The sequence below is a fragment of the Neophocaena asiaeorientalis genome, unplaced genomic scaffold, assembly GCF_003031525.2.
Source record: "Neophocaena asiaeorientalis asiaeorientalis breed wild unplaced genomic scaffold, Neophocaena_asiaeorientalis_V1.1 scaffold472, whole genome shotgun sequence".
NCBI lineage: Eukaryota > Metazoa > Chordata > Mammalia > Artiodactyla > Phocoenidae > Neophocaena > Neophocaena asiaeorientalis.
Window position 1 is genome coordinate 884,832 of NW_020174426.1, and position 26,644 is coordinate 911,475.

The following is a 26,644-nucleotide window of genomic DNA, read 5'->3' on the forward strand; positions in this document are numbered from 1 at the left end:
ATGCACAACCTTTATCAGCCATCAGGACAGATAAAACAGCTGGAGAGGCTGGGTGATGGTTCAGATGCAGGCTTAGTGAGATCACCCTGTTTCATTACGTGTGCTTCAGATATGGGCAATGTACCCAGGAAAATCAAACAATTGGGGCTGGAACCCACAACAATTGAGTAGGCGGGGGGGGGTAACAGACAAACAACCAAAAAGCAAAACCAAAGTTGCCTAGCTGAGGAAATTTAGCACAAGAATATCTTTCTTATAAATAGTCTAAAGATTCTGGTGATAACTTCATTTTCTAAAAGTCCTCCGTGGGAAACGGAAGTGCCAGAAGGAGAAGGAAACGTGAAAAGAAGCCGAGAGCTTTTAGAAATAATTACTGTTAACTGGAAATGTCACTCTCCCCCACATCCCCAAGTCTCTTTTTAGATTAGCAAGCATCAGTGACCAGATGGAGGCTGCGTGTTGAAATGCCTTCTGTGACGCTAGCCAAACAACTGCAGGAGTCAAGCTCCCCCTGAATAGATGGACCACCAATTGCTCGGGTTAAAGATCAGCCAGGCTCATTAAAGAAGATGCAAGGGTTCAGCAGTTAAATTTCCTTTTTAGCCTCCTATCCTGAGGGACAGAAGCATCTTCCACAACCTAAAAAAAAATGGTTAACCAGAGTTGGGAGATTACATAGTCCAAACTATTGATATCAAGGACTACAGGAAGGAATATAGACAAAAAAGGATAGGATTAAAGGATGGTCATTTAAGCCTAATGCTACTGCCCATTAATGACATTCTTTGGTAGTTTTTGGTGTGTTCTATTATAAATGTATTGACTTGAAGGGAATTAGTGGAAGGGTTTTTGTGTAAACGCAAGCTTAATTTATTACAATTCTGAAATAATCAGTACAGGCTGGCTAGAGGGAAGTAAACGAAAGGGGCATCTTATCATCAGTGTAAAAGGAATAAATTAAATAGAAAATTTGAGGCTGCCACTGGAGGGGAAGCACACGAGGAAGCAGAGATCAAAAGTTATGTTTCATGTTTCCTGAGCGAGATCAGATCACAGGAGATTGGATCAATAGCTTCCTCTGACAGAACGACTTTAATTGACAAAGAGAAAGAGCCAATTACTCATTCCTGCTTTAGGGGAAGACTTGAGGTAATGGTCTGGGAAATCGTACTTGGAAAACATTTTTCAAGTCAACCTGGAGACGAAGTCTCAAGTATTCCCAGGCACGTGGGCTGGGTCAACCACTGAAAAGTATGTGAATCAGTCAAAATTTGACTTCACTGCCCTCTCACATCCATCTGCTTTCCATCTTCATTTATTGCAGTTTGGGGTTACAGCTATCTCCGAGCTTCATTAGAGATAGATATTAGATATAGTCATAGGTCAACAGATATGAACCTCATGGTAACTACAACTCAAAAACCCGTAACAGATACACAAAAAATAGAGAGAGAGAGGAGCACAAGCATACCGCTATTCTGAATATTTTTAAAATTAGGACTCTTTAGAAATGTACTATATACATTTGCACTTTGCTAAACAGGAAAACTAAGTGCCATTTTATCTTGGTTTGAGATGGGGCCCTCTTTACAGTTATGAATTATCTGTGATGCCCTCCCTGCAGCTGTGGCTATGGACGAAGGTGTAGGCGGTGTGGGCCACAGGAAGACGAGGTAGCTGGCTAAGGAGTCCCTGTGAGCACAGTGAAGTTCCCTGCAGACAGCGGAGCTTCAATAACCGTGCTAAGGCGCACACAGCTCATTCTGGGGGTTGCTAACGTGTGTGTTGACGCCATGTGCTTCCTACTTTCCAATGGCATAATTTTTCTTTCTTCCCCTGGCTCCCATCCCCATAGCTTGTTATCCCTGTTGTTTTTAATATTCACTGCTCTCTTCTTTCTGCATCGTTTCTTTGCTGTCTCTTTGGATGCCCATGCTTCTCCCATGTTCCTTAGCTCTCAAAGGCCAGCCTGGTCTTGATACATTCTTCCACTGGCGCAGGCCTTTTTTTTTTTTCTTTTTTTGGTAATATGCCTAACATCTAATCTCAGGGTTCCCTGTCTGAAATTTAGGTGTTCTGTGGCTTTCACTGTTGCTGGGCTCAAGGGTTACTCCTCTGCTGGTAAAGGCCCTTTTCCACTTAAACCCATGTTTAGAACAGAACCGGACCCTTGAGGGGACTCTTGGTGGGGAGGGTGTCTATGAGTTAACAAGGATTTATTGAAGTGGGTCCTGAATTACTTCACTCAGTTATAGAAAATGAATATGTTCCAGCTACTCCATGGGCATGCACAGAATCAAATGAAGGGTACAATTCTGAATGCCTTGGAAATTGCATTTGGGTACATTTTACTGGGTTGTAGCCAAATACAACTTCTTGCAATACAGATCCAGAATGACAATTTACACTGCTTAACAGAAGCATCATTTGGATTTTTGGCAATTCTCATCAAGTTATATGACATGATCAATCCTTGCCCAGAGACGTAAAATAACACAAAGTATGCCATTTTCTCCTAGGTTTTCTCTCTTACCAAAGAATAATGTATCTTGAATAACTCATTTGCAGTTCAATCAGAGAAATACTGATGCCTAAAACACCTGGTGGTAGGATTAATGACCTTCTTAAATACAGGTTAACAGGACAAAAAATGACAGAAAGAAGAGTCAGAACTTACGGTCTATATATAGTCTTGGTAAATCGACTCTTTCCTCCCCCCCACAAATATTTTATTCCCAGGTCTGTGTCAAGCACGGAAGAGGTAACAATGAAGCAGAAGTAATAATTGCAAGTCATAATTGCCATCCTCAATGGACTTACAGTCTAGTTATTCAAAGCAGAAAAACCATAGTTTAAAAATGGCATAAAAGAATGGGATAATTCAGGAAAACTTACCACCTCACAGAGGACCTGATTTCTAAATTAATAGTGTGGAAGCAAAATGCATACTCCTTAGTTCAGTGATGACTAAGTGAGGATATAAAAGCAGTCTACAAATACTTTAAAGGTGTAAATACCAAGTAGGGTGAGGAATTATTTTGTCTAGTACTCTACAAAATAGCACTGAACATAAAATTAAGAAAAGGAATACACTGAATTTTACAAAGGAATTCTTAAAATGTAGCTCCAGGGTACTTAATGACCTCAAAAACAGCTGTGGCTCTTTGATAATACCTGCTGTCATCCTGCAATTGTCCAGTCAATGCCACTGAACTTCAAGACTGTAATAGACCCCAGGGTAGAGAAAGGTAAGAGATAACCTCCAGCTCTTTTGGAGCAGGAAGTGAGATGGAAATGTGGGTAGAGGCCAGCCATGGTGGATTTGGGGGGCCGTGCTAAGGAGGCTGCACATCAGAGTTACCCAAGGAGCTCTTTCAGCACATTGATGCCAAAGCCTTGTCTCAAATCCACTGAATTACCCTCTCCAGAGTTGAAGCCAAAACAATATATTTGAAACATTTCATGGAATTTTTTTCTGATGAGATGGCAGGGTTGCAAATATTTGCTGATGAGTTTCAAGCAAAGGAATAATCAGCACTGCATTTTAGATTGTGGGGAACAAAATATGAGACTAGGAACCACATAGAAGTGGTCTGAATAATCCAGGGAAGAAGAGATGAGGGTTTAAGTTAAGGCAGTGTCAGCAGGGGTGTAAAGGAGTGTCCAGAGCAGGTTCAATGATGGCTTAGTGGTTTGAGGAGGTGAAGGAAAAGTGAAGACCCAAGACTTCAAGTCTGGAAGTCAGGACATCATTCACCAGCAGAGGGCAGCCTAGAAACTAGTTGAGGGAGTTTCTTCCAAGATTGCATGGGACAACATAATCAGAGAGATAGAGCAGAGTCAAATATTAAAAGGGAAGTTGAAGTCCAAGAAGCAAAAAGGGAGACCAAAGATTACCAAGCTGGTAGGGGTAGAAGTAATAAATGTAATAAAACCTGGAGTCCCAGAGCCAGTTGGATGAGAGCAATAACAAGGAAACAGGGAATAAATCTGGGGCAGCTGTAGCAACTACTTAGAATAGGTATTAGTTTTGTGTGCTTGAGTGGACTGGTCAAGATGAAGGAGAAGGAATGGAAATTACAACCTTGTGAAAGATAAAAAGAGCCCTAAAGTGGGGTACAGGTTGGTGGGATAGAAATTGAGGCATTCTACTTTGGCACTGTTGAGCCTGCGGTGCTAAGGAACATTCAAATGGGGGTGTCCAGCGTGCATCTGGATGTAAGGGTCCAAAGTTCAGCGGGCTCAGCAGGGATGAGTCATTAGCAGATGGTTAGTGGTTAAAACTCGGAGAGTAAGATTACCTTGTGAAGGGAAAAGAGGACCAAGAATGGAAGCCTGGATTTGTACATGGATAAGTATTCAGATGTGGATAAAGGAAAAAGCCTCATGAAGGATTTCAAGGAGGAAATATCAGAAAGGCAGGAGAAGAACCATGAAAAAGTGCTTCTTTGGAGTCTGAGGGAGAAGAGAGTTTCAAAAAAGAGTGGTCACTCATGTCCAATGCAGTCAAAGGTCACAAGAAGGTTCATTTTTTCTGGTGTTTCTGTGTATAAACATGTATCTCTATTTAAAAAAACATTATAATGTAGAGGATTTGTCTAATGCTAATAGACAAAATATGACTGTAAAAATCACTACATTATATATAAAATCATATAAGTAAAACAGTTTAATTTGTAAGTGGAGGCATGACAATCATAGGTTCCTTGGAAGATTTCTGGGAAGCCGATTCCCTTTTCACTTTCTCCTCATTGACACATTAAACTAAACTCAGTTTCTCTTTTACCTTGGACACTGTGACAAATTCATAAATTACTCAATGCATGAGATTTGCAGATCCTTTTGTCTAGTGTTTTTGTTTGTCTGTTTACCCAGTGCAAAAATGAATCAATCAGGCATCTGCCTTTGAGAATGTATGTATGTGTCTACGCTAGGATAATTTTTTTGTGATAATAAGTTACGAGTTTCACCCTATATTTTCTATTTCCTATTCTCCTTCAGAGAAAGAAAAAAAGATTGCCTATAGAAACTTCTTTTCTTGGCTTTTATTTCCAGAAGCAAAAGCCCATTGAGAGGGCTTCCCTGGTGGAGCAGTGGTTGAGAGTCCGACTGCCGATGCAGGGGACATGGGTTCGTGCCCCGGTCCGCGAGGATCCCACATGCCGCGGAGCGGCTGGGCCCGCGAGCCCTGGCTGCTGAGCCTGCGCGTCCGGAGCCTGTGCTCCACAACGGGAGAGGCCACAACAGTGAGAGGCCTGTGTACCACCAAAACAAAAAAAAAAGTCCATTGAGAGTAATGGGGTATAAGAAGATGCGGGTACTTGTGAGGAAAACATAAAGAAAGAAGGATTTTCCCAAGCTAAAAATAGATTCCCCAGGGCCAGAGGAAGAAGAAAGAGAAGTCTTGTGTGCATGCTTCTTCTGGAAATAGGGAGAAAGGGAAAGATTTTCCAAGGCTAAAAACATTATCTAGCCTGGAAGGAGGAGAGAGGTGTGTGGTCTCTTGGGAATTAGAAACCGAAAGTTAGTCCCTGACAGTACCAAGAAGAACTGGTAGAACCTAGGAGAAATCAAAGCTCAGGACTCCCAGCCTTGACATAGTTTCTTGTGTGCCCGTTGTCAAACCAAAGGTATCAATCAATGCACTTGATGACATGGGCTGGGATAACGTAGGGACAGATGCTTGATGGCCAGGGGGACCATCCTTAGAACCTTAGCAAAACCATGGTGGGGAGAGCCCTGCAGATAGCTGAGGTTACAGTCCAGCAAAATGCGGTGTATCACAGTCAGAATTAAACTGTAACTGAAAAATAAAGAGATATGATAGCTCCTGTACTCTTGAGTTGGTGGCCCTCTATTCTTACCCACGACATAAATCATTCCCCATATGGATCCCTTCGTTATACATCTAGCTGTGATCCTTGGGGAAATCCTAAAAGACATGTTTGCACACAGCAGGTGGGCCAGGCTGTCTTTGTGAAGGTCTCAGCCTCCAGGAAAAAGTACAACAATTGCCTTTGAAGCATCTCTGAAATTAAGTCTCATTTCAAGGCCAGTGACGTAATTATGTTAGCATCGTGCCACAAAGTTAATTGGGATCCTGAGTGTGTTAATCAGCAGAAGCTTAACCCTCCCACTAGGAAAATAATCAGCTCAGACCCAGTGGCCCTTGCCAACTCTTATTTTATCTAGTGGTTAACAGACGTTGTGGTTGTTGGCTTGTGAGAGCTGCTTATATCTTCACTGGAGTGCTACTACTCCCTGAAGTTCTTAGCTGACAAAGTGAGCTGATTAGCCTGGAGACCTCTGGGAAGAGGAAGGGGTTGTAGAGGGAAAGAAAAGAATACTCAACAATGACAGAAATAAAATCAAATGAAAAGAGATGCAATAATTGTTGTAAAACCGAACATCAGTGGTTTAGAGCAAGAAGCAAATGTTAAGTGGGCATCCTTCAGGGCTGACTTAAGACTTTGTAACTCAGACTCATTCCAGACTGTGTTATGACTTCCAGAACTTTCATTGATTTTTAAAAAAATACAGCCAATATTTTCGTTTCAGACATTACATAATTGTAAAGCACTTTCTACCAGCACAACCGAGGAGCATTACGCTCCTGCCACGGAGAGAAAGCAGAAATGTAAATCAATACTGCATACCAGAAATTACTTTTTATTACAAGACAAGTAAATGATTGCCTGTGACAGTGGACCTGCTTTCCTGGTGAAGAATTAAAAGCATGTTTATTGTTGCAATCCAAACCTTTAAAACAAAACCCTTGGAGGTAGAAAGACAGATTTTGGTGCTTCTGCTACTACTCTACAACACGCTGTTAAATCAGTCCCCTTTCTTAAAGCAGCTAGTAATTTATTGCCCAAAATATGTTGCTGTTGTCATCTGTGGATTCGGAGTCACACAACTGTTAAATTTAACGAACTATGGTTAAGAAATGAATGAATAGTTATGAGCATCACAAATGAAATGCTCAAATCTACACTTCACTTTTCTTGAATTCTAAATATATTTATAGCAGGCATGGCTCCACCCCTCATTGGCTTGTCACGCTCAATTTTGCAAGGACAAGCACACCACCAGCCACACTGGCTGTCTGCCAGTTACAGCTGTATCTGGGGTGGGCCTTGGGTGGACTGGAAATATCACTGTTGGGCAGGAAAGTACTCTCTAGGCCATATGCTTTCTGTTTGTGGCCATAAAGGGCCACACGGCCTCCAGTGCAAAGTGATTTGGGCTATATTTGAGTCACTGGAAAATAGAACCTTTATTTCATCTTCTGCAAGTCTATGGGAATTCACTTGTTTTCATTTCTACAGTATACAAAATGACTTATATCTAGAACTAAAGGCCCAAGTCTCAAGTTTGGAGTTGTAACCATAAATGATTATTCATTTGCATCATCTTTTCTTTCCTAATATGTCAGAGCCTCTTTCAGACGTTACACCACTGTTAACATTCCAACAGAAGCTGTACTGAGGACCATTTAGGCTGGGAGGATAAAATCAGAGCACAGACACATTCTTGGATGAGAAGCAACTAAAGCCGTACTCTCTCATAGCCGTTTTGTACCTGCACATCCATCCTCACTTCTCTTGTCATGTCTACACGCCCTTCAGAGATTGACTCATGCTGCCTGAGTCTCACTCTCAGATTTGCCCTGGTTAGTTTACCCCAGGCTGATTTGTTTGACACTAGGCTCTCACCTAGTAGCCGCATCCTCTGTGCTGACTCAGCCTTTTCTGGAATAGCCCTACACAGATACTCTCCACGCTTGTTCTGACTCACCAGGCCACTCTCTAGGCCAGCTGAAGAACCTGCCTGGCTTCTTTCCTGCCACCTCCCCAATTAGTCTGGCCCTCAAAACGTGGGCCAAATCTTTCAACATGATTTTCTGCCTTCTGTAGAAAAAGAGGAATGTCACCCACAGATAGGATATGGGAAGTGCTTGATGACTACTTTCACTGAAGAGGGTGTTATACCCAATATATTTGATGTATCTTCTTTATCACTCTTTTTGGAGGACCCTTGTCCTTGTCATCTCCTTGAAAGGGCCTTCCCTGACCCTTCAGCTGAAGTAGCAACCTCTATTACTTTTTACCCAGATTTATTTTTCCTCATTGCACTTAACGTTATTGGGCATTTTATTACATAGGTGTGTGTTTAGTTATTATCTGTCTCCCTATTAGAATGTATGTTCCACTAGGGTAGGGATTTTGAGAGTCTTCCTCATCATAGGATACTGCCTCTCACTTAATAGTTACTCAATAAAACCACTGAATGAGGGTTTGTCTGTCTTTGCTGAGAAGAATCCTATGGTATTACTAGTGGGTCCACAGAATCAGAACTATCTGAGATCTTAAAACTGCTTCCTGGCCTCTGATGTCAGTGCACCGAAAAGTCTTAACTGCAATGTCAACACAAGTCTGGATAACATTTCTCAAGTGGGTTAATAGGATTGTTCACCAATTGCCTTAGACTGCGTAGCTTATAAACCACAGAAATTTATGTCTCACAATTTTGGAGGCTGGGAAGTCCACATCAAGGCACCAGCACAGTCAAGTGAGGAGCATCTTCCTGTTTCACAACTGGTACCTTTTTGCTGTGTCCTCACACGGTGGGAAGGGAAAGGGAGCTCTCTGGAGCCTCTTTCACAAAGCCTCTTTTCACAAAGGCACTAATCCCATCCATGAGGGCCTTACCCTCATGACCTAAGCACCTCCCAAATATACCACCTCCTAATATCAGTCAGGCCTTAGGATTTCAACATATGAATTCGGAGGGGGGAACACAAACAATCAGAACATAGCAATCACCATTTTAAAGAAATCATTGATTAACATCAATCACTGCCACAGTTCTCAGGTTGACACTGGCTATTACTTACTTATACTACTTAAGTAAATAGGTAATGAATTTGTCATTTGTAACTAGAGAGCTGAGGACTACTATGACATTTTCATACAAAAGCCTCCATACTTTTTGTCCACCTCTGTCTTTTTATGGTATCACTGCTGTGCCATAAAGATGGTTGTTGACATTTTCATAGAATCGCAAATCCTAAGTAAAGCTCTTTAACGGATGTATTTTTTTGTATCTGTTTTGCTGCTGTCCCTTTGTTTTGGAAAATCACCTCTTCCCCATTTCATGTGGTTTTCCTAACCACTGAAATTGGAATTTCTGCTGGTGGTGTCTGGGAATCTGAATTTCCAAAAGTACCCAAGGTAATTCTTATGCAAAGTAAAAGTTGAGAAACTTTGATTAGAGGGGTAGGAAAAGGGCTCATGTGGGACCAATCCAAATCTTTTCTTGGATTGATAGATAAACTTTGAGAAAAAGATGCTCTCTTTCTACTAGGGTTGCCTATCTGAGAAGGAATGAATCTGGGTCTTCCAGCAACCTTCTTTTCCACACATGGGAAGAACCTCCCTACTTGCAGGATAAAACCAAGGAGAGACAAGCAGAGTCAAGGGAAGATAAAGACAGAGAGCTGGAGGCAATTCCTCTGGACTAGTCCCTGAGACCTGATTTCTCAAAGGTCTTCTTCCAATCTTGTGAATCCCTCAGTAACCAAAAGGAGAAAGGATACTTTCTCCTTTTGCTTAAATTCACCGACTTGGGTTTCCGTCACTTCCAAAAGTATCCTCACTACCCTAGAGTAAATAATGTCCACGAAAATCATACATTTAGGAGGCTGTAGAAAGCTCCTTGAATATTTATCATATGTATTTATACTGATGCCCTTAGTCTTCAGAATTCCAATGCCTGATGTCGTTATGTTCCACTATGAGTGGATTAGTACATATAGAAATGGTGACATGAGCAGTTTGAAAAGGAGGGGAACTGCTTTTCTTGGGATGATTTGAGAGCTAAAACAGTGAACAGCATATTGAGATTTAAGATGTGTGATACACATTGAGGAGCTCAACTCTCGAATGGGAAACAAACACCCACTACTGCTTTAAGGGGAGTTGTTAACTCCAGTGCAAGCTAAAGGAGCTGTTGAATCAGCACCACTTTCTCATATTTCCATGATGATGCATATGGCCACAGCAGAGTCTGCTTCTCTAGGAAGCCAACATTACAGCAGAGATACTGGGTATATATAATTTGTCAGTGGTTTAAGCACTACAGAAGCCAAACCAGAAAAAAAAGAATGAAAACCTTTTTTTTTTTTTTTTTTTTTTTTAAAGCAAACTGCTGAGCATAAAAAAGGGATTAACAGGGCTGAAAGAACACTTTAGGGGAGGCATAGTACCTACACATTTTGGAAGAAATCTGAACTGTGGGCCAAATACGACTCAGCATTAAAACGTCCCCATTATTCTTGGTCTTTATCCAAAGTAGCACAGTAATCAGTGTTCTAAAATTAAAACACGCCTTTTCCTTGCGGATAAGATATTATAAGACTCTTGAGCAGTACCATGGGTCAGAGTCTATCAGGAGTCCTCAATTCAGTTTAATTCAGTTCAGTAAACACTGACAAACACTAGGCTAAGCCTGAGGCTACAGGGAGACATGCTGCAAGACCTTGACAATCGTGCAAGTCCAGAGAAATAGGCAGGATGAATTCCATGAGTGTCAAGGACAACCCCATGTATAATTTCTAATTCTTCACTTGTAAAAATGATGCTCCTAACCATCCCTCAATACGATATCTACATTCCTTGTCCCAGAAGCACCTGGAGGCGTCTGTGCACAGCTGGCTTGTCTCTCCTGTATCAGTTATTGTCTACGGCTCCCGGTAACATAAAATTAACAGTCAACACAGTCATCAAAGCCATGACCTTGGCCTGCTTATCTCATTTTTTGAAACAGAAAAAAAAAAAAAAAAATCAAAGGTGTTTTCTTGACACAGAGCTCATTTGGGGGAGGGGTGAGTCAATGCAATGTAAAAACAAACAAACAAACCCAAGAATGCAAATGATCAGCTTCTTTTAAAAGGTGCTGGTTTCCCGCCTTTACTCCAAAGCTAGTTTCAATCTTATTTTGGGCATATATACATATATATATATATATATATATATATATATATATATATATACTGGAGCATTCAATATCAGAAATATCATGGTTAAAATATAAAAAGCAACACATATCTAGTGAGTTTAAGTTTCTCAATCATGAGTTCAGCCAAAATTCAATTCGGTCCACGAAGTTGCCAATGGCTCCCCTCTCTCTGGTTGGGCTCCCCTGACCATCCTGTATTACCTGCAATCAGAGAAGGCCCAGCAAATCTCAAAACACCCATATAAGTTCTGGGACCTTTCCTCTTCCTTCAAATGCCTTTGTGTCTGGTTGAAAATTCTCACTATAACATCGTTCTTTTAGGTTACATCATTATTTCCAGGAAGCCCTTGTACAGAACTCTTCCTTTTGGGAAGAGTAACTGATTAACAGTCACCCACACCAAAGTGAGTGTTAGCATATCAGCCTGCTATGGAGCAATGAGGGTCCTCAGGGAACAGGAAGAAGAGAGTTTTGCTGGAAGAGAAAGAAAGCTCTAAGACGAGGGTCTTCAAAACATTTTTGCTCATATATCCCAGCCCCTCCAAATTTTGAAAAACTATGTGCCCCTGTGCCCATTTTTCAATTAAACATCTAAGGTAATTTATTATAAAATTAAACAGGTATAAAGGAAGTATATTAACATTCTAAAACAAAACCCTAACATTGCCCTTTTAAACATACCCAATGGAATTTAAATAGCATAGACTGGATAATCCATTATCATTTATTTAACAGAACTAGACCCAAACTCTTCGCCAAATTTTTATACCAATCTTTTACTCCTTTAAGTTATATTTGCCTTCCACTTACTCCACTAATTATTATTCAAACATATTATATTTTCATCCTTGGAAACCTTTTATTGATTACTCTATCATAGTTCTCTGAAACAAATAAACAAAAAAGTATATAAATTAGAATTAAAAAAAAATATTCTGTTACCATCAGGTGGCAAAAATTTTTTTAATTTTCTTCTGAATGAAGAAATTATAATTATTAGTAGTAATACATAAATATTATCAGTAGTATACAAGTGATCAAAACAACACATGTAGATTATAAATTTTTGATAAATTATCAAAGTAAAATGCTACTGGAAATGAAGTTCTTAATGGTTTGTTACTCTTGCTGTTGATCTAGCTTATACATTCCTATATTGATATTTATTATTGGAATGAACAGGGCTCATTATCAGTTTGATTCCTATTTTTCATTTTTATAGACATATACTATGAAATGTTGCTCATATAAATAAGTAGATGGGATTGTATTATAGGAATGCCAACCAATTATTTGAACAAATTTTGAGTTATATGCCCAAAATCATTGGGTGATTTATTATTAAAATTAGTTAATAATTTAATTTCATTAAAATTATTTGTCAAATAAATTTAGTCAATTAAATTTAATATTAATAATTATTTAAAATAATTTTAATGCTTATATCTTTTCATTCATTTTCTAAATTGAGGTATATTGACATATATTAGTTTCAGGTGTACAACAGGATGATTTGGTAAATGTATATCTTGTGAAGTGATCACTACAATAAGTCTAGTTAACATCCATCACCATACATAGTTACAAATTTTTTTTCTTTTGATGAGAACTTTTAAGATCTACTCTCTTAGCAACTTTCAGATATGCAATTCAGTAATATTAACTATAGTAGCCATGCTGTATATTACATTCCCAAGACTTACTTATTTTATAATTGGAAGTTTGTATCACTTAACCCACTTCACCCATTTCACCCACCACCATTCCCCACCTCTGGCAACTTTTAATTCATTTTGGAAAACAGAAACTCATCTTGTAAAAGCTTTTGATACTTATTCACTAGAGTCATTAACTTTATCAGGTTCTGGAAAGTATACCAGAAAGATTTTACCAAGGTTCTTCAAACAACTATTCATTAAACCTGTTTCTCTTTCACTTAAAGGCATCTTATCTAACTCAGTGTACTCAGAAATGGTTGGAGAAGGAAAAATATTGTTAATTTCAAAACTCGTTTGCCAACAAAATTTTTAATAACATGACAATTAAATTTTTGTCAAAACTTCAGAGCTGCAGATCCGGCTCATTCAATTTATGTTAGATGTCTTTGACCTAACACAAGTGGCAAAGCAACCCTTATTGTCAAACAATTGGCTTGACAACCACACTTTTTGTTAGAAACGGTCTGGCCCAGTGTTTCCGTTCTAATAAATGCGTTAATACGCATCCCCATGACAGCCACCTCACTTTGGATTCTTAATTCTCAGATAGACGGGTAATAGGGTAGTAGGATGTGGAGCCCTGCTAAGAGACTGTTGTAAGAATTAAATAAGGCGCTGCCACCGTCACTATTTACTTTATGATTTGTTGGCTTTGTTCTGAAAGAACGCTCCCTCAGGAGCAATGCATTCTTTGATAATAGTGGAGGATGGAAACAATGAGGTCATTAAAGAAAAACTGCCATCACTATGGGATCCAGAATATCTCAACAAGGACAATCATACTTGCCTCTAACACCATGCTTGGCCTGTAACAGCAATGCGTCTAAGACAGGGAAGACACATGCCCTGCCTAAGTGCTTTGATAAAGGGAGGTTACCCAACTTCAGTATTTCCAGTTGTTCTTTTGTTTGACATTCTGGAGTTTACCACAGTGAGATTTTGGAAGGCTGAAAGAGACTTTGTTTTGTAAAGCAGGAAAAGAGTGATAATGAAACAGGAGGTGGGAAAGAAGAACCTGCATAACAGCTCAGCATATTGACTGCAAGTCTTGTCTCTGGTAGATGAGTTTTAGGAAGGAGTACGTATGGACACTGGGGATCCAGAAGTGGATTCCGTTATGCTTCCTGTGTGTGTCTACTGCGTGGACACCCTCTGTGAGTCCTGAGAGAACATGAACACTGGTAAGGAGTTCTCTGGCCTTAGGAAACTAAGGGGAGAATGAAAGGCAGTGCTATAAACAGAGAGACTGTGAGAGCAGTTGGCTACATTCTGGCCAAATGCACAAGTTTTCCTAAGGAAGTCATACTTTTTAATTTTATGGTTAAGAGAACAAAACCTCTTCACTGCCAGCAGCGATGTACACACCCAGCGTAGCAGGAGCTGTGTTTTTGGCAGTCACATAGGTCAATGGCCAAATTTAGGCAAATGTACAAAATAGACAAACCTTATTTTATTTTATTTATTTATTTTTTAAACATCTTTACTGAGGTATAATTGCTTTACATTGTTGTGTTAGTTGCTGCTGTATAACAAAGTGAATCGCTATACGTATACATATATCGCCATATCCACTCCTCCTTGCGTCTCCCTCCCACCCTCCAATCCCACCCATCTACGTGGCCACAAAGCACTGAGCTGATCTCCCTGTGCTATGCTATTTGCCACTAGCGATCTATTTTACAGTTAGTAGGTATATATGTCAATGCCACTCTCTCACTTTGTCTCAGCTTATCCTTGCCCCTCCCCGTATCCTCAAGTCCATTCTCTACATCTGCATCTTTATTCCTATTCTGCCCCTAGGTTCTTCACAATCATTTTTTTCTCTAGAGTTCATATATATGTGTTAGCACATGGTATCTGTTTTTCTCTTTCTGACTTACTTCACTCTGTATGACAGACTCTAGGTCCATCCACTTCACTACAAATAACTCAATTTTGTTTCTTTTTATGGCTGAGTAATATTCCATTGTATATATGTGCCACATCTTCTTTATCCATTCATCTGTCAATGGACACTTAAGTGACTTCCATGTCCTGGCTATCGTAAATAGAGCTGCAACGAATGTTGTGGTACATGACTCTTTTTGAATTATGGTTTTCTCAGGATATATGCCCAGTAGTGGGATTTCTGGGTCGTATGGTAGTTCTATTTTTAGTTTTTTAAGGAACCTCCATACTGCTCTCCATAGTGGCTGTATCAATTTACATTCCCACCAAAAGTGCAAGAGGGTTTCCTTTACTCCACACCCTCTCCAGCATTCTACTGTTTGTAGATTTTTTTGATGATGGCGATTCTGACAGGTGTGAGGTGATACCTCACTGTAGTTTTGATTTGTATTTCTCTAATGATTACTGATGTTGAGCATCCATCATGTGTTTGTTGGCAATCTGTAGATCTTCTTTGGAGAAATGTCTGTTTAGGTCTTCTGCCCATTTTTGGATTGGGTTACTTGTTTTTTTGATATTGAGCTGCATGAGCTGCTTGTATATTCTGGAGTTAATCCTTTGTCAGTTGCTTCGTTTGCAAATATTTTCTCCAATTCTAAGGGCTGGCTTTTCATCTTGTTTATGGTTTCCTTTGCTGTGCAAAAGCTTTTAACTTGCATTAGGTCCCATTTGTTTATTTTTGTTTTTATTTCCATTACTCTAGGAGGTGGGTCAGAAAGGATCTTGCTGTGATTTATGTCATAGAGTGTTCTCCCTATGTTTTCCTCTAAAAGTTTGATAGGGTCTGGCCTTACATTTAGGTCTTTAATGCATTTTGAGTTTATTTTTGTGTATGGTGTTAGGGAGTGTTCTAATTTCATTCTTTTACATGTAGCTGTCCAGTTTTCCCAGCACCACTTATTGAAGAGGCTGCCTTTTCTCCACTGTATATTCATGCCTCTTATATAAAAAGTAAGGTGACCATACGTGCATGGGTTTATCTCTGGGCTTTCTATCCTGTTCCATTGATCTATATTTCTGTTTTTGTGCCAGTACCATACGGTCTTGATTACTGTAGCTTTGTAATATAGTCTGAAGTCCAGGGGCCTGATTCCTCCAGCTCTGTTTTTCTTTCTCAAGATTGCTTTGGCTATTCGGGGTCTTTTGTGTTTCCATACAGTTTGTGAAATACTTTATTCTAGTTCTGTGGAAAATGCCATTGGTAGTTTGATAGAGATTGCATTGAATCTGTAGTTGCTTTGGGTAGTATAGTCATTTTCACAATGTTGATTCTTCCAGTCCAAGAACAAGGTATATCTCTCCATCTGTTTGTATCATCTTCAATTTCTTTCATCAGTGTCTTATAGTTTTCTGCATACGGGTCTTTTGTCTCCTTACGTAGGTTTATTCCTAGGTATTTTGTTCTTTTTGTTGCAGTGGTAAATGGGACTGTTTCCTTAATTTCTCGTTCAGGTTTTTCATCGTTAGTGTATAGGAATGCAAGGGATTTCTGTGCATTAATTTTCTATCCTGCTACTTTACCAAATTCATTGATTAGCTCTAGTAGTTTTCTGATAGCATCTTTAAGATTCTCTATGTATAGTATCATATCATCTGCAAACAGTGACAGTTTTACTTCTTCTCTTCTGAATTGGATTCTTTTTATTTTTTTCTTCTCTGATTGCTGTGGCTAGAATTTCCAAAACTATGTTGAATAATAGCAGTAAGAGTGGGCAATCTTGTCTTGTTCCTGATCTTACTGGAAATGGTTTCACTTTTTCACCATTGAGAATGATGCTGGCTGTGGGGTTGTCATATATGGCCTTTATTATGTTGAGGTAACTTCCCTCTATGCTTACTTTCTGGAGAGTTTTTATCATAAACGGGTATTGAATTTTGTTGAAAGCTTTTTCTGTGCCTACTGAGATGATCATATGGTTTTTATCCTTCAGTTTGTTAATATGGTGTATCACACTGCTTGATTTGCGTATACTGAATAATCCTTGCATTCCTAGGATAAACCCCACTTGATCATGGTGTATGATCCTTTTAATGTGCTGCTGGATTCTGTTTGCTAGTATTTTGTTGAGGATTTTTGCATCTATGTTCATCAGTGATATTGGCCTGCAGTTTCCTTTTTTTGCGACATATTTGTCTAGTTTTGGTATCAGTGTGATGGTGGCCTCGTAGAATGAGTTTGGGAGTGTTCCTCCCTCTGCTATATTTTGGAAGAGTTTGAGGAGGATGGGTGTTATCTCTTCTCTAAATGTTTGATAGAATTTGCCTGTGAAGCCAGCTGGTCCTGGACTTTTGTTTGTTGGAAGATTTTTCATCACAGTTTCAATTTCATTACTTGTGATTGGTCTATTCATATTTTCTATTTCTTCCTGGTTCAGTCTTGGAAGGTCGTACCTTTCTAAGAATTCGTCCATTTCTTCCAGGTTGTCCATTTTATTGGCATAGAGTTGCTTGTGGTAGTCTCTTAGGGTGCTTTCTATTTCTGCAGTGTCTGTTGTAACTTCTCCTGTTTCATTTTTAATTTTATTGATTTGAGTCCTCTCCCTCTTTTTCTTGATGAGTCTGGCTAATGGTTTATCAATTTTGCTTATCTTCTCAAAGAACCAGCTTTTCGTTTTATTGATCTTTGCTATTGTTTTCTCTGTTTCTATTTCATTTATTTCTGCTCTGATCTTTATGATTTCTTTCCTTCTACTGACTTTGGGTTTTGTTTGTTCTTCTTTCTCTAGTTCCTTTTGGTGTAAGGTTAGATTATTTATTTGAGATTTTTCTTGTTTCTTGAGGTAGGCTTGTATTGCTATAAACTTCCCTCTTAGAACTGTGTTTGCTGCATCCCATAGGTTTTGGATCGGTGTGTTTTCATTTTAATTTTTCTGTAGGTATTTTATTCATTTCCTCTTTGATTTGTTCAGTGATCTCCTGGTTATTTAGTAACGTATTGTTTAGCCTCCATGTGTTTGTGTTTTTTACCTTTTTTTCCCTGTAATTCATTTCTAATCTCATAGCATTGTGGTCGGAAATGATGTCTGATATGATTTCAATTTTCTTAAATTTACTGAGCCTTGATTCGTGACCCAAGATGCGATATATCCTGGAGAATGTTCTGTGTGCACTTGGGAAGAAAGTGTAATCTGCTGTTTTTGGATGGAATGTCCTATAAATATCAATTAAATCTATCTGTTTTATTGTGTCATTTAAAGCTTGTGTTTCCTTATTTATTTTCATTTTGGATGATCTGTCCATTGGTGTAAGTGAGGTGTTAAAGTCCCCCACTATTATTGTGTTACTGTTGATTTCCTCTTTTATAGCTGTTAGCAGTTGCCTTATGTATTGAAGTGCTCCTATGTCGGGTGCATATAAATTTATAATTGTTACATCTTCTTGGATTGATCCCTTGATCATTATGTAGAGTCCTTCCTTGTCTCTTGTAACATTCTTTATTTTAAAGTCTATTTTATCTGATATGAGTATGGCTACTCTAGCTTTCTTTTGATTTTCATTTGCATAGAATATCTTTTTCCATCCCCTCACTTTCATGTATGTAAGTGTCTGTATGTGTCCCTAGGTCTGAAGTGGGTCTCATGTAGACAGCATATATATGGGTCTTATTTCTGTATCCATTCAGCGAGCCTGTGTCTTTTGGTTGGAGTATTTAATCCATTCACGTTTAAGGTAGTTATTGATATGTATGTTCCTATTATCATTTTATTAATTGTTTGGGGTTTGATTTTGTAGGTCCTTTTCTTCTCTTGTGTTTCCCACTTAGAGAAATTCCTTTAGCATTTGTTGTAGAGCTGGTTTGGTGGTGCTGAATTCTCTTAGCTTTTGCTTGTCTGTAAAGCTTTTGATTTCTCCATCGAATCTGAATGAGATTCTTGCCGGGTAGAGTAATGTTGGTTGTAGGTTCTTCCCTTTCGTCACTTTAAGTATGTCATGCCACTCCTTTCTGGCTTGTAGAGTTTCTGCTGAGAACTCAGCTGTTAACCTTATGGGAATTCCCTTGTATGTTATTTGTTGTATTTCCCTTGTTGCTTTCAATAATTTTTCAACAATTTGATTAATATGTGTCTTGGGGTGTTTCTCCTTGGGTATATCCTGGCTGGGACTCTCTGTGCTTCCTGGACTTGGGTGGCTATTTCCTTTCCTACGTTAGGGAACTTTTCGACTATAATCTCTTCAAATATTTTCTCAGGTCCTTTCTCTCTCTATTCTCCTTCTGGGACCCCTATAATGGAAATGTTGTTACGTTTAATGTTGTCCCAGAGGTCTCTTTGGCTGTCTTCATTTCTTTTCATTCTTTTTCTTTATTCTGTTCCACAGCGGTGAATTCCACCATTCTGTCTTCCGGATCACTTATCTGTCCTTCTGCCTCAGTTATTCTGCTACTGATTCCTTCTAGTGTAGTTTTCATTTCAGTTATTGTATTGTTCACCTCTGTTTGTTTGTTCTTTAATTCTTCACCTCTGCTTGTTTGTTCTTTAATTCTTCTAGGTCTTTGTTAAACATTTCTTGCATCTTCTCGATCTTTGCCTTCATTCTTTTTCCACAGTCCTGGATCATCTTCACTATCATTATTCTGAATTCTTTTTCTGGAAGGTTGCCTATCTCCACTTCATTTAGTTGTTTTTCTGGGGTTTTATCTTGTTCCTTCATCTGGTACATAGCCCTCTGCCTTTTTATCTTCAGTATCTTTCTGTGACTGCAGTTTTTGTTCCACAGGCTGCAGGACTGTAGCTCTTCTTGCTTCTGCTGTCTGCCCTCTGGTAGATGAGGCAATCTAAGAGGTTTGTGCAAGTTTCCTGATGGGAGGGACTGGTGGTGGGTAGAGCTGGCTGTTGCTCTGGTGGGCAGAGCTCAGTAGAACTTTAATCTGCTTGTCTGCTGATGGGTGAGGTTGGGTTCCCTCCCTGTTGGTTGTTTGGCCTGAGATGACCCAACACTGGAGCCTACCCAGGCTCTTTGGTGGGGCTAATGGCAGACTGTGGGAGGGCTCACGCCAAGGAGTACTTCCCAGAACTTCTGCCACCAGTGTACTTGTCCTCACGGTGAGACACTGCCACCCCCTCCCTCTGCAGGAGACCCTCCAACACTAGTAGATAGGTCTGGTTCAGTCTCCCCTGGGGTCACTGCTCCTTCCCCTGGGTCCTGATGTGCACACTACTTTATCTGTGCCCTCCAAGAGTGGAGTCTCTGTTTCCCCCAGTCCTGTCAAAGTGCTGCAATCAAATCTCACTAGCCTTCAAAGTCTGATTCTCTAGGAATTCCTCCTCCTGTTGCCAGACCCCCAGGTTGGGAAGCCTGACGCGGGGCTCAGAACCTTCACTCCAGTGGGTGGACTTCTGTGGTATAAGTGTTCTCCAGTCTGTGAGTCACCCACCCAGCAGTTATGGGATTTGATTTTGCTGTGATTGTGCCCCTCCTACCGTCTCATTGTGGCTTCTCCTTTGCCCTTGGATGTGGGGTATCCTTTTTGGTGAATTCCAGTGTCTCTCTGTCGATGATTGTTCAGAAGTTAGTTGTGATTCTGCTGCTCTTTCAAGAGGGAGTGAGAGCACGTCCTTCTACTCCACCATCTTGAATCCAGGAATCTGTGACCAAATGTTTAAATAACAGCCTTTTCACTGTCAATATGACCTGTCCAAATCATAAAGCTCTCAGAATCTCATTTTCTTCATTATAAAATAGGGATTATAATCTGAACCTACACCTTTTAGGATCAAACTGAGGCCCACGTGATATAGTGTACATGTATTTAATGAACAACTATTAGTGTTAGGCACCATGTTGGCTCTGGATATACAACAGTGAGTATAATATGGCTTCAAGGACTTGACACAGTCTAGTGGTAGAGACAGATAAGTGAACAGGTCATGGGTTAAGTGGCAGGGAACATGATATGCACAGCAACTGTCACGGGAACACTTAGGAGCCTTGAGGGCTCAGGCAAGGCTTGCCAGAGTAGATTTATATAAGCTGACTCCTGAGCCATGAGTAGGAGTTTAATGATGAGATATATATGGGAAGTGCTCTGCATTCTCTGAGGAGAAAGAAAATATTTTCCGTACAAAGTCAGTTTTCATGCTATTCCAGCAAATTGAATGTGAAGTTCACTTTCAGAGAAATGTGTACATATTATGTGTAATCAACTCCATTTTTGGCTTTGGAGGAAGAGATATGTACAAGATGTCTTTTCAGTATATAACTCTGGTCTACAACTATGATCTTTGAAAATGGAGAAGAGTAACTTTTTAAAGACTTTTCATTAATCTGCTTAAAAGAGATTAGCTTTTATATTACAACAACATCCTCTGATAATTGTAACACTGACTAATTCCATTAATTGTATTTATTCTTATTTGAATACTTGCTTAGGTTCTTCTACTATCATCATTCATCATCGTGTGCTTATCTTTTAGGGATTTACAAATATATTATATATATATGATAATTGGCCAATTGTTATATTCCCAAAGAGTTTTAATTTTTCATCTGTTGAACAAAACAACTCAGTCATCCATGCTCAGACAATTTTCCCCACAACATCCAACACTATTAATGTTGTTAAGCCTTTTTCATGTAGAGCTCACCGACAGCTCACCATTCTCCATCTTAACCATTTTCAACTTTTTACCCTCTGCTTTCTCATTATCTCTAGGCATATACAGGAGAACACACAGTTGTGCTTTGTAATTATCATCATTTACTTCTAATTTGCTCTTCAACATCAGCAACATGAAAGCTTTTCATTTCCATATCTCATTTTAATGTGACGGCTTTAAAAATAAATGTAGCCCAGGGAAAATGTTTTCTCCTGTTCATGACTGAATGTAATCATGGGGTTAGAAGACATAAATTCCACTGGCTGTATGATTTACATCCCACAGGACAGAAAAGATATATATTTTTTCTTTAATGTTCATCCGTCTGACTATTGATTTGCAGGGCCAGGGCCACTCTGATACAATTGTAAATGTTGAAGAGTTTTGCTTTGATGCACTACCTCCTACATATAAGCAGTGTGACTTTGCAATTCTTGAAGACTAGGAAAATTTCATCAGGTCACGGCTGAGGATTGGCCAACAAAAATCTGCCACAGTAACTCAATGAAGAACAAAGCACGTTGAGTCAATTGTATTTCTTTTTACACCAATATCACACAGCAGAAACAAAGCAATAGTGACTCAAGCAATTTATCTTGAAATATGGTAAAGGTTTTAATCCATTACACACCATGTCTCATCAACAAGGTAGGAAGTAAGGTGTTTATTGTCCTCTTTTAATGGGGGCAGATACTTGAATCAAGGAAGGAACATGGAGGAAGAGGTGATATGGTATGTTTTGGAATCAGCCCTGAGCCACTGTATTTGTTTTTTTCTTTTTTTAAGGCCACTGTATTTGTATTCAACATTCATGACCCAGAATCAGAAATGCACTTACAAATCTGTGGAGAATTCTCAATCAGAAGGGTTGTTACTGCTCTTAATTCCACTGACCACATTCAAAATGACTTTAATACTTTTGAGATATTTTAGTATCAGAAGAATGCAATTTAATGCCATAAGTGTAAACATATAAATGAGAAAACATTTAGGACAAAAATCTAACAGCAGACATTAACATTGAAAAGAGAAAATTCTGGGAAATATTAATTGTTTATAAAGTGAATACACAATTAACAATGACTATGAAAAAACCCATATCATGTTCATGAAGAGCTAAGGGTTAAGGATAACTACTTCCACTATAGTCTGTCTTAGCTACACTTTTCTATGATTGTCTCTAGTTTTGTCACTGCATTTTAAATTCTACATGAAGAAAGAGAACAGTCAGAGATGAACAATAAATAAAGATGAAAGGAATAGAAAATCGATTCCCAAAGAAAGATGAAAGGAAGGGGGTCTTTATAGGCCTGGAGAGGAAAAATGAGTAACTGGTAACAACTGTCTTCAAGTACAGGCAGGATCATTCTGCTGAAGAGTTATTTCCATTATCAACCGAATGAAAACAAAACAAGACATAAAAAACAAGAGCCTAGGGCTTCCCTGGTGGCGCAGTGGTTGAGAGTCCCCCTGCCGATGCAGGGCACACGGGTTCGGGCCCCGGTCCGGGAAGATCCCACATGCCGCGGAACGGCTGGGCCCGTGAGCCATGGCCGCTGAGCCTGCGCGTCTGGAGCCTGTGCTCCGCAACAGGAGAGGCCACAGCAGTGAGAGGCCCGCGTACCACAAAACAAACAAACAAAAACAAAAACAAGAGCCTAATGAAAAGAAATGGGCTTACATGAATGTGCTAAAGAAATATCAGACTTAAGAAAAAAATTTTTTAAATATGGAAATTATCAAACTATGAGATAGAATACTTGAAAACATTTTGGAAATAATTGCCTTGAGCACATAAAATATTTTTTGTTTTTTATGAAATAAACAAACATCCATTATAGAAAATCCAGAAAAAAATAGTGAGCAAAGGAGATGACTATAAAAAGCACCTATAATTCCATAAGCCAGAGAGAGCTAAATCCTTACAGTCTTTTCTTTGTGTGTGCATGTGCGTGCATACATGTGTTTGTTTTTAGCAAAACAGGCGATCTTTGTTCTTTCTATTTTTTAACCTGATCCTTCCACTTAAAATCACGTGTGAGCATCTTTTCACAGCTTTATAGCATTCTACTATCCTATTAAGCTTCATTTATTTAACCAATCCCTTATATGCGGTATTTAAATTGTTCCTGGTTCTCCGTTTTACAAACATGTGATGAGAATTTATATAACTAAACATTTACAAACATATATAATTACATTTCTAATATAAATTTCTAGAAGCAAATTGCTGAATCAAGGGTTTGCAGAATTCTAAGGTCATTAGTAACTATTTCTTAACTATCTTCCAAAAATTTTGAAATGATTTATACTACCACTGACAGTGTGAAAGAGTGACCTTTTCTAAAGACTCAGACATAACTGAGTATTATTATTTTAAAACATAATGCCCTGAAAACTAGAACTACCAGAATCATCCTATAAACCAGTTAGTATGGAATAGAGTTGAATAAACAATAAGAAATGTTATTTATGCCCTCAATACTGGCATTGGAAAAATACATGTTATTAGAAACCCTTTGAGTTGTTAGGGTTAGAAAGTCACTTTTAGACTAGTTACACTACATTAGTGCATTTCACCTTCCTTGTAAGGAGCAAACCCAAGTACCTCAGGAGGTAATGTATGTGATGCGGACAGGCAGAGCACAGCATCCTCGACCCACCCTGGACAACAGGTACAATCTTCTGTCATCTTAATGTAGAGCAGTTATCTATCATTCATGCCATCAGAGTCAAGAGATCTGTAAGTACCCACTAGGCAGATGGCTTAGCCAACACGTGGACACTGTTTCTGTGGTCTTTTCTTGCACAACTTTATGACTTCAAATAAGAAGAGTATAATACCATTTTTTCCTTAATTTGGTGGTAAGCATTATCTCTTTTAAGAACTAAAGCATTAAAAACTGACTTCTTTCCTACTTTTTAGGTAAAAGTATTTCCAAATTCCAAACCATAGGATAAAGAGGACAGGTTTTAACTAGTTCAGATGTTAGCAAATAAACTGTGTTTTGCACTATTATATTTCATGTATAATATAGAAAGTAATGTGTTATACAGTTAGAATACAAGATCCACTGTTCTGGTGGACACGAACAATTATGAACAAATTGTTTCAATATTCATAAAATCTCAATAATGATATGTGACGGTTTGATGATTCATGTCTATTTTCACTGAATCATTTTTTTATAGGTATCTTTAGGAGTCTAATTTCCACCCCTTTGACCAAATGCATTTACAATAAGCAGACCACTATCTGATTATTTTAAAATTCTTTTCAGTTAATTCTATTCCCAGCACAGTACAGCTGCAGAATAAATTTGGTTTTCTTTGAGATTTTCCTTGAGTTACAACCTTTCATTTTCCCTCTCTTTCAAATGGGAATCTGTCATTTCTAGAATTCTGTTTTACTTCTCTTAACATGCTTGAGCCTTAGGCTGTGGCACGTCAACTGTCCCAGAACCTCTGAACTCACGGTATTTAATAGTAGACATCAGAGACAAGAAGGGTTTGGGAAATACAGCCACAAACCTCCAGAAGAGAAGGATTGAGTGGCTTGTCAATAAGACTCGTCCTTACAATTAAGGGATAGGAGTATGTATCTTCAGTTCTACAGTTCAAATAAAACCACAAGCAAAAAATTCCATTTAGATGGAGCTCCAAAGTTTATTAACATCTTATTTGCTCTTAACTTCAAATCTAAAAATGTCTGCCTTCAGTTTAAACCACATTAGCAATTGTATAGAGCAGTAACTGCTCCCAAGTGACTGGAGCAGTTTAGTTGGTTGGGTTTGAAGGCTTTATCTTACTTAATAGCTTTTAAATTAGCAGAATGAATGTCGTTGAAAGAAAAACAGCATTAAAGTGGTATATGGTATTGGCTTATAATTTTGTAAAGCGTCTGTGCAAATATACTTTTGATTAACCAAGGAATAATATTTGAAGTTCATAAGGATACAGCAAATCAAGAAGTTTGTTCCTTTCTTTATTCTTTCCTTCCTCCACTCAATACATATTTACTGAGCACTTTTGCCTGACACTGTGATAAACCGTGGGGATATATTAATGATAAAGATGAGGAGGCAAGAAGTAAATACAAAGTTGCAATATAAAATGACAAGTGTATAGACAAGATAACTATATGCCAGGTAAGCTAGAGGGTAAAGCTGCTAGAAGTGTAGGGTTAGATGGGGCAGGTTTGAGAGGGTATCTCAGGGACACATGTCAGTTGAAGGCTGACAAGGCATTTGAAAGGTCAAAAAGAATATTCCTGGGAGAAGAGGCTGGGAGACATAAAGGAGCACAGACCATTCAGAGAGCTGCACACGGTCACATCTGAACAGAAGAGAGGGTTTATTCCACGGGCAGGGATTTGCTCAAGAATTGTAGGCTGGTGAGTTCATCTGATTTGTTTGTAGAAAATTCACTCATTGGGGAGGAAAGGGTGTAGAAGAGGGAAAGACGTGAGGCAGGGGGACCAATGTAGGCTAATTACAATGGTCTGGTGAGAGAGGATGAAAGCCCAAGGTAGTCCACAAGGAACGAGGAAACATAGGTGGGTGGATTCAAGAGATAGCGCAGAACCTACAAGGACCTCATCCCCCATCAGAGTACAAAAGGCTAAGTAATGAAATTGTCATACATACAATTTTAAATACATATATATTATTATATATATTCACTAATTATCTTTTTCTTACCTTCATAGAGGTGAAATGTTAACATATTTTCAGCTTTATAAAGCAAAATTTAGCAAGCAATACTTTATAAAATCTCAAACTAGGCTGTAGCAAATTCTTTCCACTTTGTATTTCAAAATATCTAGTACTGATTTCCATTTGATTAGAAGGGATCACAAAGATATTGATAAAATCAGCAGGTTGTTGATACAGATTTCAAGAAGCTGTCTAGTACCCTCAAGTATTTCTGAGAAGAACAAACCTCAGAAGAACTTTGTCATAAGGCTATGATTACCTGTGGAATCTCTGAGGCACCAATCTTTACCCACATTCCCATTTCTTCTAGGACTGAATCAGTCCTGGAAACAGCCATCCAATCAGGGATGGTGCACAGCCAATGTTTACCCATCCACACGTACTATGCTCATCTTTATGATTGAATTCTGTTAAAGAATTCTTTAACAGAATAATACATTTACTGCATTTGGAAAAATAAAAATTGTAAAACATCTTCTAATCTGGTGGTGCATTTTGTTATTTTCTTTATTTCTAGCAGTATTTTCTTTTTTCTTCTATTATTAAGAAAGCACTATTAAAATACAATGGAATCTTTTAAAGCAATTTACAAAACTCTGTATAGTTTAGGGGTTAAATGTGATTATAACTGTAGGCAGTTTATTATCTT